Here is a 16,673-nt window from a genome sequence, read left to right on the forward strand (position 1 = left end):
CCTGTGTTTAAGGAGGCGGCCGCTCCTCCTTCCTTGGATGGACCATTCGCATATTTTTCGCCCGGCCTGTGTTTAAGGAGGCGGCCGGTCCTCCTTCCTTGGATGGACCATTCGCATATTTTTCGCCCGGCCTGTGTTTAAGGAGGCGGCCGGTAACTCCCTTTCTTGGATGAGACCCAACATTCGCATATTTTTCGCCCGGCCTGTGTTTAAGGAGGCGGCCGGTCCTCCCATTCTGCCAGTGTTCCTTGGACTTTGAAAATTTCAAAGTCTTTCCGCTCCGGGCTAGGGCGGGTGAGGTCGTCTCGAACCACGTGCCTGAAGGCCGCCTCGCGCCAGATGCGGCCCCGCTCTGTCGTGCGGTGTGACCGTCCAACGCGGGCATCGCTAGATTAGCCGTGGCCACGATCCTTCCACACCGCGAGCCTTTCGCCCTCGGCCGGTGTCGGTCAACGTGTGGGTGGGGGGGAAGGACGGCTGCCGGGAGCAGACAGCCGTCCCCGGGTGGGGTGTACAGTCCTTCCACCGCGGCCGCCGGGAGCAGACGGCCGTCGAGCGATTCTGCCATTGTTCCTAGGACTTTGTACATTTTAAAGACCCTCCGCGCGGGCCGCTGATCCCGCTCGGTCGCTCCGGCCTGTGTTTAAGGAGGCGGCCGGTCCTCCCATTCTGCCAGTGTTCCTTGGACTTTGAATATTTCAAAGTCTTTTCGCTCCGGGCTAGGGCGGGTGAGGTCGTCTCGAACCACGTGCCTGAAGGCCGCCTCGCGCCGGATGCAGGCCCCGCTCTGTCGTGCGGTGTGACCGTCCAACGCGGGCATCGCTAGATTAGCCGTGGCCACGATCCTTCCACACCGCGAGCCTTTCGCCCTCGGCCGGTGTCGGTCAACGTGTGGGGTGGGGGGGAAGGACGGCTGCCGGGAGCAGACAGCCGTCCCCGGGTGGGGTGTACAGTCCCTTCACCGCGGCCGCCGGGAGCAGACGGCCGTCGAGCGATTCTGCCATTGTCCCTAGGACTTTGTACATTTGGAAGACCCTGCGCGCGGGCCGCTGATCCCGCTCGGTCGCTCCGGCCTGTGTTTAAGGAGGCGGCCGGTCCTCCCATTCTGCCAGTGTTCCTTGGACTTGTAAAAGTCTTTCCGCTCCGGGCTAGGGCGGGTGAGGTCGTCTCGAACCACGTGCCTGAAGGCCGCCTCGCGCCGGATGCAGGCCCCGCTCTGTCGTGCGGTGTGACCGTCCAACGCGGGCATCGCTAGATTAGCCGTGGCCACGATCCTTCCACACCGCGAGCCTTTCGCCCTCGGCTGATGTTCAACCAACGTGTGGGGAGGGGGTTATGGACGGCTGCCGGGAGCAGACAGCCGTCCCCGGGAGGGGAGACTTCACGGCGGCCGCCGGGAGCAGACGGCCGTCGAGAGATTCTGCCAGTGTTCCTTGGACTTTGACTATTTCAAAGTCTTTCCGCTCCGGGCTAGGGCGGGTGAGGTCGTCTCGAACCACGTGCCTGAAGGCCGCCTCGCGCCGGATGCAGGCCCCGCTCTGTCGTGCGGTGTGACCGTCCAACGCGGGCATCGCTAGATTAGCCGTGGCCACGATCCTTCCACACCGCGAGCCTTTCGCCCTCGGCCGGTGTTCGCTCAACGCGCGGGCCGCTGATCCCGCTCCATCTCTCCGGCCTGTGTTTAAGGAGGCGGCCGGTCCTCCCATTCTGCCAGTGTTCCTTGGACTTTGAAAATTTCAAAGTCTTTCCGCTCCGGGCTAGGGCGGGTGAGGTCGTCTCGAGCCACGTGCCTGAAGGCCGCCTCGCGCCGGATGCAGGCCCCGCTCTGTCGTGCGGTGTGACCGTCCAACGCGGGCATCGCTAGATTAGCCGTGGCCACGATCCTTCCACACCGCGAGCCTTTCGCCCTCGGCTGGTGTTCGTCCAACGTGTGGGGAGGGGGTTAAGGACGGCTGCCGGGAGCAGACAGCCGTCCCCGGGAGGGGAGACTTCACGGCGGCCGCCGGGAGCAGACGGCCGTCGAGAGATTCTGCCAGCGTTCCTTGTACTTTGAATATTTCACAGCCGTGCTCGCACTTAGGAAATTTTCGAGCGCTGTGGCACTTAGACATTTTTCGTCAAGCGTGGCACTTAGAAATTTTTCGTCAAGAGAGGCACTTAGACATTTTTCGTCAAGAGTGACACTTAGAAAATTTTTCACTCTCTTTGTGCCTTCCAGGGTGCTGTGCAACCCTGCGTGTTGTGTTCCCACCGAGCAAGGGGCGCTGCTGGCGGCCATGACCAAGCGCTCGGCACCGGGCCCTTTCATTTTGTGGGGTAAATTATGCGCCCCCCATGCTCGTTCTGACTATATTTTGCGAAAGGGGGGTAAATCGTTGATGAGTACGCTGACTAGGGGGACCATTTAGCGTACTCTGGCGCACCTGAAGACCAAAGTTGGTACTGCACCCTCCCCCTGGTACCCCAGCCCCTGGTACCTAAAGAGGGAGAGGCCGAATTTTCGCTTTTTGGGGCCGACCGAGGGAACCAGCCGAGGCGGACACTTTTCGGCTCAAGAGCCGTTGGCACTTAGAAAAAATTCGCACAAGTTGGCAGGGCTACCAGGGGAAGAGGCCGAATTTTCGCTTTTGAAGGCCGACCGCGGGAACCAGCCGAGGCGGACACTTTTCGGCTCAAGAGCCGTTGGCACTTAGAAAATATTTGCCAAACTTGGCTTGACTTCCAGGAGAAGAGGCCGAATTTTCACTTTTGGTGGCCGACCTGGGGAACCAGCCGAGGCGGACACTTTTCGGCTCAAGAGCCGTTGGCACTTAGAAAATATTTGCCAAACTTGGCTTGACTTCCAGGAGAAGAGGCCGAATTTTCACTTTTGGTGGCCGTTATGGGGAACCAGCCGAGGCGGACACTTTTCGGCTCAAGAGCCGTTGGCACTTAGAAAATATTTGCCAAACATGGCTTGACTTCCAGGAGAAGAGGCCGAATTTTCACTTTTGGTGGCCGTTATGGGGAACCAGCCGAGGCGGACACTTTACGCTGGTTGAGTCGTTGGCACTTAGAAAATATTTGCCAAACTTGGCTTGACTTCCAGGAGAAGAGGCCGAATTTTCACTTTTGGTGACCGACCTGGGGAACCAGCCGAGGCGGACACTTTACGCTGGTTGAGTCGTTGGCACTTAGAAAATATTTGCCAAACTTGGCTTGACTTCCAGGAGAAGAGGCCGAATTTTCACTTTTGGTGGCCGACCTGGGGAACCAGCCGAGGCGGACACTTTACGCTGGTTGAGTCGTTGGCACTTAGAAAATATTCGCCAAACTTGGCTTGACTTCCAGGAGAAGAGGCCGAATTTTCACTTTTGGTGGCCGACCTGGGGAACCAGCCGAGGCGGACACTTTACGCTGGTTGAGTCGTTGGCACTTAGAAAATATTTGCCAAACTTGGCTTGACTTCCAGGAGAAGAGGCCGAATTTTCACTTTTCATGGCCGTTATGGGGAACCAGCCGAGGCGGACACTTTGCGCTGGTTGAGTCGTTGGCACTTAGAAAATATTTGCCAAACTTGGCTTGACTTCCAGGAGAAGAGGCCGAATTTTCACTTTTGGTGGCCGACCTGGGGAACCAGCCGAGGCGGACACTTTACGCTGGTTGAGTCGTTGGCACTCAGAAAATATTCGCCAAACTTGGCCAGACTTCCAGGAGAAGAGGCCGAATTTTCACTTTTGGTGACCGACCTGGGGAACCAGCCGAGGCGGACACTTTACGCTGGTTGAGTCGTTGGCACTTAGAAAATATTTGCCAAACTTGGCTTGACTTCCAGGAGAAGAGGCCGAATTTTCACTTTTGGTGGCCGACCTGGGGAACCAGCCGAGGCGGACACTTTACGCTGGTTGAGTCGTTGGCACTTAGAAAATATTCGCCAAACTTGGCAAGACTTCCAGGAGAAGAGGCCGAATTTTCACTTTTGGTGGCCGACCTGGGGAACCAGCCGAGGCGGACACTTTACGCTGGTTGAGTCGTTGGCACTTAGAAAATATTTGCCAAACTTGGCTTGACTTCCAGGAGAAGAGGCCGAATTTTCACTTTTCATGGCCGTTATGGGGAACCAGCCGAGGCGGACACTTTGCGCTGGTTGAGTCGTTGGCACTTAGAAAATATTTGCCAAACTTGGCTTGACTTCCAGGAGAAGAGGCCGAATTTTCACTTTTGGTGGCCGTTATGGGGAACCAGCCGAGGCGGACACTTTAGGCTGGTTGAGTCGTTGGCACTCAGAAAATATTCGCCAAACTTGGCCAGACTTCCAGGAGAAGAGGCCGAATTTTCACTTGTGGTACCCGACCTGGGGAACCAGCCGAGGCGGACACTTTACGCTGGTTTAGTCGTTGGCACTTAGAAAATATTCGCCAAACTTGGCCAGACTTCCAGGAGAAGAGGCCGAATTTTCACTTGTTCTGGCCGTTATGGGGAACCAGCCGAGGCGGACACTTTACGCTGGTTGAGTCGTTGGCACTTAGAAAATATTCGCCAAACTTGGCCAGACTTCCAGGAGAAGAGGCTGAATTTTCACTTGTTCTGGCCGTTATGGGGAACCAGCCGAGGCGGACACTTTAGGCTGGTTTAGTCGTTGGCACTTAGAAAATATTCGCCAAACTTGGCCAGACTTCCAGGAGAAGAGGCCGAATTTTCACTTGTTCTGGCCGTTATGGGGAACCAGCCGAGGCGGACACTTTACGCTGGTTGAGTCGTTGGCACTTAGAAAATATTCGCCAAACTTGGCCAGACTTCCAGGAGAAGAGGCCGAATTTTCACTTGTTCTGGCCGTTATGGGGAACCAGCCGAGGCGGACACTTTACGCTGGTTGAGTCGTTGGCACTTAGAAAATATTCGCCAAACTTGGCCAGACTTCCAGGAGAAGAGGCCGAATTTTCACTTGTTCTGGCCGTTATGGGGAACCAGCCGAGGCGGACACTTTACGGCTGTTGAGTCGTTGGCACTTAGAAAATATTCGCCAAACTTGGCCAGACTTCCAGGAGAAGAGGCCGAATTTTCACTTGTTCTGGCCGACCTGGGGAACCAGACGAGGCGGACACATCACCCCGCAAGTGCCGATGGCACTTAGAAAATATTCGCCAAACTTGGCCAGACTTCCAGGAGAAGAGGCCGAATTTTCACTTGTTCTGGCCGACCTGGGGAACCAGACGAGGCGGACACATCACCCCGCAAGTGCCGTTGGCACTTAGAAAATATTCGCCAAACTTGGCCGGACTTCCAGGAGAAGAGGCCGAATTTTCACTTGTTCTGGCCGACCTGGGGAACCAGACGAGGCGGACACATCACCCCGCAAGTGCCGTTGGCACTTTGAAAATATTCGAAACTTCCATCAAACACACATCGGCTTTTTCGCCGTCGCTGTCCGGCCTGGGCACCATCGTGGCTCGGACAGTTCGTGTGCCAGCTTCCGTTGGCACTTAGAACATTTTTCAAAATAAAAATAAACAGTCCTGCACATACGTGCCGACTATATTTTGCGAAAGGGGAGTAAACCGATGAGTACACTAACTAGGGGGACCAACAGACCGTAGTGGTCTCCCCTGGTACCTAAATGCATACCCCTGGTACCTCAGCGACTACCCCTGGTACCTAAATGCGTTCCCCTGGTACCTCAGAGAGGCCGAATTATCACATTCCGTGGCCGAACTAGGGAACCGGACGAGGCGGACACTTTTCCGGGAGAGACCCGATGGCACTTAGAAAATATTCGCTCAAGTTGGCAGGACTTCCAGAGCAAGAGGCCGAATTTTCGCTCGTTCGGGACGACTCGGGGAACCAGCCGAGTCGGACACGTTACGGCAGAATAGCCGTTGGCACTTAGAAAATATTCGCTAAAGTTTGTCGGACTTCCAGAGCAAGAGGCCGAATTTTCACAATATGTGGCCGAACTAGGGAACCGGACGAGTCGGGAACTTTTCCGGGCAAGACCCGATGGCACTTAGAAAATATTCGCTCAAGTTGGCAGGACTTCCAGAGCAAGAGGCCGAATTTTCACATTATGTGGCCGAACTAGGGAACCAGCCGAGTCGGACACTTTTCCGGGCAAGACCCGATGGCACTTAGAAAATATTCGCTCAAGTTGGCAGGACTTCCAGAGCAAGAGGCCGAATTTTCACATTATGTGGCCGAACTAGGGAACCAGCCGAGTCGGACACTTTTCCGGGCAAGACCCGATGGCACTTAGAAAATATTCGCTCAAGTTGGCAGGACTTCCAGAGCAAGAGGCCGAATTTTCGCTCGTTCGGGCCGACTCGGGGAACCAGCCGAGTCGGACACTTTTCCGGGCAAGACCCGATGGCACTTAGAAAATATTCGCTCAAGTTGGCAGGACTTCCAGATCAAGAGGCCGAATTTTCACATTATGTGGCCGAACTAGGGAACCAGCCGAGTCGGACACTTTTCCGGGCAAGACCCGATGGCACTTAGAAAATATTCGCTCAAGTTGGCAGGACTTCCAGAGCAAGAGGCCGAATTTTCACGTTATGTGGCCGAACTAGGGAACCAGCCGAGTCGGACACTTTTCCGGGAGAGACCCGATGGCACTTAGAAAATATTCGCTCAAGTTGGCAGGACTTCCAGAGCAAGAGGCCGAATTTTCACATTATGTGGCCGAACTAGGGAACCGGACGAGTCGGACACTTTTCCGGGCAAGACCCGATGGCACTTTGAAAATATTCGCTCAAGTTGGCAGGACTTCCAGAGCAAGAGGCCGAATTTTTGCTCGTTCGGGCCGACTCGGGGAACCAGCCGAGTCGGACACTTTTCCGGGCAAGACCCGATGGCACTTAGAAAATATTCGCTCAAGTTGGCAGGACTTCCAGAGCGAGAGGCCGAATTTTCACATTATGTGGCCGAACTAGGGAACCAGCCGAGTCGGACACTTTTCCGGGCAAGACCCGATGGCACTTAGAAAATATTCGCTCAAGTTGGCAGGACTTCCAGAGCAAGAGGCCGAATTTTCGCTCGTTCGGGCCGACTCGGGGAACCAGCCGAGTCGGACACGTTACGGCAGAATAGCCGTTGGCACTTAGAAAATATTCGCTCAAGTTGGCAGGACTTCCAGAGCAAGAGGCCGAATTTTCACATTATGTGGCCGAACTAGGGAACCAGCCGAGTCGGACACTTTTCCGGGCAAGACCCGATGGCACTTAGAAAATATTCGCTCAAGTTGGCGGGACTTCCAGAGCGAGAGGCCGAATTTTCGCTCGTTCGGGCCGACTCGGGGAACCAGCCGAGTCGGACACTTTTCCGGGCAAGACCCGATGGCACTTAGAAAATATTCGCTCAAGTTGGCGGGACTTCCAGAGCGAGAGGCCGAATTTTCACATTATGTGGCCGAACTAGGGAACCGGCCGAGTCGGACACTTTTCCGGGCAAGACCCGATGGCACTTAGAAAATATTCGCTCAAGTTGCCAGGACTTCCAGAGCAAGAGGCCGAATTTTCGCTCGTTCGGGCCGACTCGGGGAACCAGCCGAGGCGGACACTTTTCCGAGCAAGACCCGATGGCACTTAGAAAATTTTCGCTCAAGTTGGCAGGACTTCCAGAGCAAGAGGCCGAATTTTCGCTCGTTCGGGCCGACTCGGGGAACCAGCCGAGTCGGACACTTTTCCGGGCAAGACCCGATGGCACTTAGAAAATATTCGCTCAAGTTGGCAGGACTTCCAGAGCAAGAGGCCGAATTTTCGCTCGTTCGGGCCGACTCGGGGAACCAGCCGAGTCGGACATTTTTCCGGGCAAGACCCGATGGCACTTAGAAAATATTCGCTCAAGTTGGCAGGACTTCCAGAGCAAGAGGCCGAATTTTCACTCGTTCGGGCCGACTCGGGGAACCAGCCGAGTCGGACACTTTTCCGGGCAAGACCCGTTGGCACTTAGAAAATATTCGCTCAAGTTGGCAGGACTTCCAGAGCAAGAGGCTGAATTTTCGCTCGTTCGGGCCGACTCGGGGAACCAGCCGAGTCGGACACATTACGGCCGAACACCCGTTGGCACTTAGAAAATATTCGCCAAAGTCGGCCGGACTTCCAGGCGAAGAGGCTGAATTTTCGCTCGTTCGGGCCGACTCGGGGAACCAGCCGAGTCGGACACATTTCGGCGTAACACCCGTTGGCACTTAGAAAATATTCGCCAAAGTTCGTTGGACCTCCAGGCGAAGAGGCCGAATTTTCGCTCGTTCGGGCCGACTCGGGGAACCAGCCGAGTCGGACACATTACGGCCGAACACCCGTTGGCACTTAGAAAATATTCGCCAAAGTTCGTCGGACTTCCAGGCGAAGAGGCCGAATTTTCGCTCGTTCGGGCCGACTCGGGGAACCAGCCGAGTCGGACACATTTCGGCGCAACACCCGTTGGCACTTAGAAAATATTCGCCCAAGTCGGCCGGACTTCCAGGCGAAGAGGCCGAATTTTCACTTTTTCTGGCCGACCGGAGGAACCAGCCGCGTCGGACACATTACGGTGTAACACCCGTTGGCACTTAGAAAATATTCGCCAAAGTTCGTCGGACCTCCAGAGCGAGAGGCCGAATTTTCACTTTTTCTGGCCGACCGGAGAACCAGCCGAGGCGGACACATCGCGCCGCTTTTGCCGTTGGCATATTCGAAACTTCCAGAATCGGCTTTTTCGCCGTCGCTGTCCGGCCTGGGCACCATCGTGGCTCGGACACGTCGTGTGCCAGCGTCCGCTGGCACTTAGAAAATTTTTCAAAATAAAAATAAACAGTCCTGCACATACGTGCCCACTATATTTTGCGAAAGGGGAGTAAACCGTCGATGAGTACGGTGACTAGTGGGACCAACCATCGCGCTCTGGCGCACCTGAAGACCAAAGTTGGTACTGCACCCTACCCCTGGTACCCAAACGGGGTAGAGGCCGATTTTTCGCTTTTGGCGGCCGACCTAGGGAACCAGAAGAGGCAGACACTTTTCCGAGCAAGTGCCGATGGCACTTAGAAAATTTTCGCGCAAGTTGGCGGGACTTCCAGAGCGAGAGGCCGAATAATCGTCATTTGTGGCCGACTTGGGAACCAGCGAGGGCGGATAGGAAGTGGAGTGGGTCCCGCCGGCTGGTCCGCGGGCCAATTGCGGTCCCGCGAGTTAGCGATCGCGGTCCGGAATTCTAGCCGACTTGGGAACCAGCGAAGGCGGATAGGAAGTGGAGCGGGTCCCGCCGGCTGGTCCGCGGGCCATTTAGGGTCCCGCGAGTTACCGATCGCGGTCCGGAATTCTAGCCGACTTGGGAACCAGCGAAGGCGGATGGGTGGTCACCGAGGTCCCGCCGGCTGGTCCGCGGGCCATTTAGGGTCCCGCGAGTTAGCGATCGCGGTCCGGAATTCTAGCCGACTTGGGAACCAGCGAAGGCGGATGGGTGGTCACCGAGGTCCCGCCGGCTGGTCCGCGGGCCATTTAGGGTCCCGCAAGTTAGCGATCGCGGTCCGGAATTCTAGCCGACTTGGGAACCAGCGAAGGCGGATAGGAAGTCAACGAGGTCCCGCCGGCTGGTCCGCGGGCCATTTAGGGTCCCGCGAGTTAGCGATCGCGGTCCGAAATTCTAGCCGGCCGGGGACCACCGCGAGGCGGATGGGTGGTCACCGAGGTCCCGCCGGCTGGTCCGCGGGCCAATTGCGGTCCCGCGAGTTAGCGATCGCGGTCCGGAATTCTAGCCGGCCGGGGACCACCGCGAGGCGGATGGGTGGTCACCGAAGTCCCGCCAGCTGGTCCGCGGGCCATTTAGGGTCCCGCGAGTTAGCGATCGCGGTCCGGAATTCTAGCCGGCCGGGGACCACCGCGAGGCGGATGGGTCTTCACCGAGGTCCCGCCGGCTGGTCCGCGGGCCATTTAGGGTCCCGCGAGGTACCGATCGCGGTCCGGAATTCTACCCGGCCGGGGACCACCGCGAGGCGGATGGGTCTTCACCGAGGTCCCGCCGGCTGGTCCGCGGGCCATTTAGGGTCCCGCGAGTTACCGATCGCGGTCCGGAATTCTACCCGGCCAGGGACCACCGCGAGGCGGATGGGTCTTCACCGAGGTCCCGCCGGCTGGTCCGCGGGCCATTTAGGGTCCCGCGAGGTACCGATCGCGGTCCGGAATTCTACCCGGCCGGGGACCACCGCGAGGCGGATGGGTCTTCACCGAGGTCCCGCCGGCTGGTCCGCGGGCCATTTAGGGTCCCGCGAGGTACCGATTGCGGCCCGGAATTCTAGCCGGCCAGGGACCACCGCGAGGCGGATGGGTCTTCACCGAGGTCCCGCCGGCTGGTCCGCGGGCCATTTAGGGTCCCGCGAGTTAGCGATCGCGGTCCGGAATTCTAGCCGGCCGGGGACCACCGCGAGGCGGATGGGTGGCCACCGACGTCCCGCCGGCTGGTCCGCGGGCCATTTAGGGTCCCGCGAGTTAGCGATCGCGGTCCGGAATTCTAGCCGGCCGGGGACCACCGCGAGGCGGATGGGTCTTCACCGAGGTCCCGCCGGCTGGTCCGCGGGCCATTTAGGGTCCCGCGAGGTACCGATCGCGGTCCGGAATTCTACCCGGCCAGGGACCACCGCGAGGCGGATGGGTCTTCACCGAGGTCCCGCCGGCTGGTCCGCGGGCCATTTAGGGTCCCGCGAGTTACCGATCGCGGTCCGGAATTCTACCCGGCCGGGGACCACCGCGAGGCGGATGGGTCTTCACCGAGGTCCCGCCGGCTGGTCCGCGGGCCATTTAGGGTCCCGCGAGGTACCGATCGCGGTCCGGAATTCTAGCCGGCCAGGGACCACCGCAAGGCGGATGGGTCGTCACCGAGGTCCCGCCGGCTGGTCCGCGGGCCAATTGCGGTCCCGCGAGGTACCGATCGCGGTCCGGAATTCTAGCCGGCCAGGGACCACCGCGAGGCGGATGGGTCTTCACCGAGGTCCCGCCGGATGGTCCGCGGGCCATTTAGGGTCCCGCGAATTACCGATCGCGGTCCGGAATTCTAGCCGGCCAGGGACCACCGCGAGGCGGATGGGTGGTCACCGAGGTCCCGCCGGATGGTCCGCGGGCCATTTAGGGTCCCGCGAGTTAGCGATCGCGGTCCGGAATTCTAGCCGACTTGGGAACCAGCGAAGGCGGATAGGAAGTCAAGTGGGTCCCGCCGGCTGGTCCGCGGGCCAATTGCGGTCCCGCGAGTTAGCGATCGCGGTCCGGAATTCTAGCCGACTTGGGAACCAGCGAAGGCGGATGGGTGGTCACCGAGGTCCCGCCGGCTGGTCCGCGGGCCATTTAGGGTCCCGCGAGGTACCGGTCGCGGTCCGGAATTCTAGCCGACTTGGGAACCAGCGAAGGCGGATAGGAAGTCAAGTGGGTCCCGCCGGCTGGTCCGCGGGCCATTTAGGGTCCCGCGAGTTAGCGATCGCGGTCCGGAATTCTAGCCGACTTGGGAACCAGCGAAGGCGGATGGGTCTTCACCGAGGTCCCGCCGGCTGGTCCGCGGGCCATTTAGGGTCCCGCGAGGTACCGGTCGCGGTCCGGAATTCTACCCGGCCGGGGACCACCGCGAGGCGGATGGGTCTTCACCGAGGTCCCGCCGGCTGGTCCGCGGGCCATTTAGGGTCCCGCGAGGTACCGATCGCGGTCCGGAATTCTAGCCGGCCAGGGACCACCGCGAGGCGGATGGGTCTTCACCGAGGTCCCGCCGGCTGGTCCGCGGGCCATTTAGGGTCCCGCGAGGTACCGATCGCGGTCCGGAATTCTAGCCGGCCAGGGACCACCGCGAGGCGGATGGGTCTTCACCGAGGTCCCGCCGGCTGGTCCGCGGGCCATTTAGGGTCCCGCGAGGTACCGATCGCGGTCCGGAATTCTACCCGGCCGGGGACCACCGCGAGGCGGATGGGTGGTCACCGAGGTCCCGCCGGCTGGTCCGCGGGCCATTTAGGGTCCCGCGAGTTAGCGATCGCGGTCCGGAATTCTACCCGGCCGGGGACCACCGCGAGGCGGATGGGTCTTCACCGAGGTCCCGCCGGCTGGTCCGCGGGCCATTTAGGGTCCCGCGAGGTACCGATCGCGGTCCGGAATTCTAGCCGGCCAGGGACCACCGCAAGGCGGATGGGTCGTCACCGAGGTCCCGCCGGCTGGTCCGCGGGCCAATTGCGGTCCCGCGAGGTACCGATCGCGGTCCGGAATTCTACCCGGCCAGGGACCACCGCGAGGCGGATGGGTCTTCACCGAGGTCCCGCCGGCTGGTCCGCGGGCCATTTAGGGTCCCGCGAGTTACCGATCGCGGTCCGGAATTCTACCCGGCCAGGGACCACCGCGAGGCGGATGGGTCTTCACCGAGGTCCCGCCGGCTGGTCCGCGGGCCATTTAGGGTCCCGCGAGGTACCGATCGCGGTCCGGAACTCTAGCCGGCCGGGGACCACCGCGAGGCGGATGGGTCTTCACCGAGGTCCCGCCGGCTGGTCCGCGGGCCATTTAGGGTCAAATCATATCAAAATGTCATTCTCCGGGTGCGTTCCTCCTCGCTTCGTAAGCCGAACGAGGCTTCCAGAGCCCCGGTTAAGCGTTTTACGCGGCCCGCCGAGCCTCCACAGCACCTCCAGCCGGTTCTCATGAGGCTTTCCTCCTAACTCTTGACGCCCGAGGAGGCTTCCAGAGCCTCGGCTAAGTGTTTTACGCGGCCCGCTGGACTTCCACAGCACCTCCAGCCGGTTCTTATGATGATTTCCTCCTCACTCTTGACGCCCGAGGAGGCTTCCAGAGCCTCGGCTAAGCGTTTTACGCGGCCCGCTGAGCTTCCAGAGCACCTCCAGCCGGTTCCACGGGTGCTTTCCTCCTCACTCTTGAAGCCCGAGGAGGCTTCCAGAGCCTCGGCTAAGCGTTTTACGCGGCCCGCTGAGCTTCCAGAGCACCTCCAGCCGGTTCTTATGATGCTTTCCTCCTAACTCTTGACGCCCGAGGAGGCTTCGAGCACCCCGGCTAAGCGTTTTACGCGGCCCGCCGAGCTTCCACAGCACCTCCAGCCGGTTCTCATGAGGCTTTCCTCCTAACTCTTGACGCCCGAGGAGGCTTCCAGAGCCTCGGCTAAGCGTTTTACGCAGCCCACTGAGCTTCCACAGCACCTCCAGCCGGTTCCCCCAGTACTTTCCTCCTCACTCTTTAAGCCGAACGAGGCTTCCAGAGCCCCGGCTAAGCGTTTTACGCGGCCCGCTGGACTTCCAGAGCACCCCCAGCCGGCCGTCACAATGCTTTCCTCCTAACTCTTGACGCCCGAGGAGGCTTCCAGAGCCCCGGCTAAACGTTTTACGCGGTCCGCTGAACTTCCAGAGCACCTCCAGCCGGTTCCCCGGCTGCTTTCCTCCTCACTTTATAAGCCGAACGAGGCTTCCAGAGCCCCGGCTAAGCGTTTTACGCGGCCCGCTGAACTTCCCCAGCACCTCCAGCCGGTTCTCATGATGCATTCCTCCTCACTCTTTAAGCCGAACGAGGCTTCCAGAGCCCCGGCTAAGCGTTTTACGCGGCCCGCTGAGCTTCCGGAGCACCTCCAGCCGGTTCCCCGAGTGCTTTCCTCCTCACTGTTTGAGCCGAACGAGGCTTCCAGAGCCCCGGCTAAGCGTTTTACGCGGCCTGCTGAACTTCCACAGCACCTCCAGCCGGTTCCCATGAGGCTTTCCTCCTAACTCTTGACGCCCGAGGAGGCTTCCAGCACCCCGGCTAAGCGTTCTCAGCGTCCCGCTGATCTCCCCGGAGCTTGTAACGGGGAATTACCTCCCTCTAGCGGACACGGCGGGTAAATACGCCACCTCTCGCACTTAGCGCACACTCGCGTTGCTGCGCGTCCGGTGGCACTTTGAGCGGCCAAACGGCGGGCGTAACAGTCACTCTCTTAAGGTAGGCTCATTTGAGATTTTTTGAACGGTTCGTGGATAAATATATGATATATACTACATATGATCGCATTTATAGTCAAATCATATCAAAATATCATTCTCCGGGTGCTTTCCTCCTAACTCTTGACGCCCGAGGAGGCTTCCAGAGCCCCGGCTAAGCGTTTTACGCGGCCCGCTGACCTTCCACAGCACCTCCAGCCGGTTCTAATGAGGCTTTCCTCCTAACTCTTGACGCCCGAGGAGGCTTCCAGAGCCTCGGCTAAGCGTTTTACGCGGCCCGCTGGACTTCCGGAGCACCTCCAGCCGGTCCTCGCGATGCTTTGCTCCTCACTCTTGACGCCCGAGGAGGCTTCCAGAGCCCCGGCTAAGCGTTCTCCGCGTCCCGCTGATCTTCCCGGAGCTCGTAACGGGGAAATACCTCCCTCTAGCGGACACGGCGGGTAAATACGCCACCTCTCGCACTTAGCGCACACTCGCGTTGCTGCGCGTCCGGTGGCACTTTGAGCGGCCAAACGGCGGGAGTAACAGTCACTCTCTTAAGGTAGGCTCACTTGAGATTTTTTTAACCGTCCGCGGAGGCGAGCGGGACCACCGGGACAGCCGGGAGGCCGTGCGCGCGGGCCAAGTGGCCGAAAATAGCTCCAGGCCGACCGGATCGGCTAGTTGTAAGCACCGCGGATGAGATCGCGGAGCATTAATCGACTTCCAGCGGCCGGTGCGCTTACGCACGCCGCCCGGAACCTCCGGGAGGCCGTGCGCATGCGCAAGTGGCCGAAAATAGCTCCTAGCCGACCGGATCTGCACTTTACAAGCTCCGCGGATGAGATCGCGGAGCTTTATCCGACTTCCAGCGGCCGGTGCGCTCGCGCACTCCACCCGGCACCTCCGGGAGGCCGTGCGCGCGCGCAGAGTGGCCCAAAATAGCTCCAGCCCAGCGGATCGGCTGTTTACAAGCACCGCGGATGAGATCGCGGAGCTTGATTCGACTTCCAGCGGCCAGCGCGCACGACGAGCGGACCCGGTGACGGTCCAGCTCCACCCGGTACCTCGCACGGCCCGCTTCTCCCCCCCGCGCGGACTTCCGAGCGCTCGGGGAGACGTTCGGAAGCCGCCGGTGACGTTGGAGCGGGGAAATACCTCCCTCCAGCGGACACGGCGGGTAAATACACCTTCGGCCAAACGGCGGGAGTAACTATGACTCTCTTAAGGTAGCGGCACTCGACATCTTTTTAGCGGTTCGTGGAGGACCCGGCCGGTTCTCGGGGGTGCTTTTTCTCCTAACTCTCGACGCCCGAGGAGGCTTCCAGAGCCCCGGCTAAGCGTTTTACGCGGCCCGCTGAGCTTCCAGAGCACCTCCAGCCGGTTCCACGGGTGCTTTCCTCCTCACTCTTGACGCCCGAGGAGGCTTCCAGAGCCCCGGCTAAGCGTTTTACGCGGCCCGCTGAGCTTCCACCGCACCTCCAGCCGGTTCTCATGATGCATTCCTCCTCACTCTTGACGCCCGAGGAGGCTTCCAGCACCCCGGCTAAGCGTTTTACGCGGCCCGCTGAGCTTCCATAGCACCTCCAGCCGGTTCCCCGTGTGCATTCCTCCTCACTTTCTAAGCCGAACGAGGCTTCCAGAGCCCCGGCTAAGCGTTTTACGCTGCCCGCTGAACTTCCACAGCACCTCCAGCCGGTTCTCATGATGCATTCCTCCTCACTTTCTAAGCCGAACGAGGCTTCCAGAGCCCCGGCTAAGCGTTTTGCGCGGCCCGCTGAACTTCCACAGCACCTCCAGCCGGTTCCCCGAGTGCTTTCCTCCTCACTGTTTAAGCCGAACGAGGCTTCCAGAGCCCCGGCTAAGCGTTTTACGCAGCCCGCTGAACTTCCACCGCACCTCCAGCCGGTTCCCCGGGTGCATTCCTCCTCACTGTTTAAGCCGAACGAGGCTTCCAGAGCCCCGGCTAAGCGTTTTACGCGGCCCGCTGAGCTTCCAGAGCACCTCCAGCCGGTTCCCCGGGTGCATTCCTCCTCACTTTCTAAGCCGAACGAGGCTTCCAGAGCCCCGGCTAAGCGTTTTACGCGACCCGCTGAACTTCCACAGCACCTCCAGCCGGTTCTCCGGGTGCTCCCATCCTCACTGTTTAAGCCGAACGAGGCTTCCAGAGCCCCGGCTAAGCGTTTTACGCGGCCCGCTGAACTTCCACAGCACCTCCAGCCGGTTCTCCGGGTGCTCCCATCCTCACTGTTTAAGCCGAACGAGGCTTCCAGAGCCCCGGCTAAGCGTTTTACGCGGCCCGCTGAGCTTCCACAGCACCTCCAGCCGGTTCTCCGGGTGCTCCCATCCTCACTGTTTAAGCCGAACGAGGCTTCCAGAGCCCCGGCTAAACGTTTTGCGCGGCCCGCTGAACTTCCACAGCACCCCCAGCCGGTTCCCCGCGTGCTTTCCACCTCACTTTCTAAGCCGAACGAGGCTTCCAGCGCCCCGGCTAAGCGTTCTCCGCGTCCCGGTGATCTTCCCGGAGGTCGTAACGGGGAAATACCTCCCTCCAGTGGACACGGAGAGAAATTACACCGCCTCTCGCACAGAGGCGGGTAAACGGCGGGAGTAACTATGACTCTCTTAAGGTAGCCTGACTTGACATCTCTTTAACGGTTCGTGGATAAATACATGATATATACTACATATGATCGCATTTAAAGCCAAATAATACAAAATGAGCATTCGGTTATAAACACTGTATTCATCATGTTTATAGGCGATGTTAGTATTTATATGTTTAATGTTTATAGGTGATGTT

Source organism: Syngnathus floridae, unplaced genomic scaffold (assembly GCF_059516105.1).
Source record: "Syngnathus floridae isolate MCC-2025c unplaced genomic scaffold, RoL_Sflo_1.0 HiC_scaffold_57, whole genome shotgun sequence".
NCBI classification, from domain to species: domain Eukaryota; kingdom Metazoa; phylum Chordata; class Actinopteri; order Syngnathiformes; family Syngnathidae; genus Syngnathus; species Syngnathus floridae.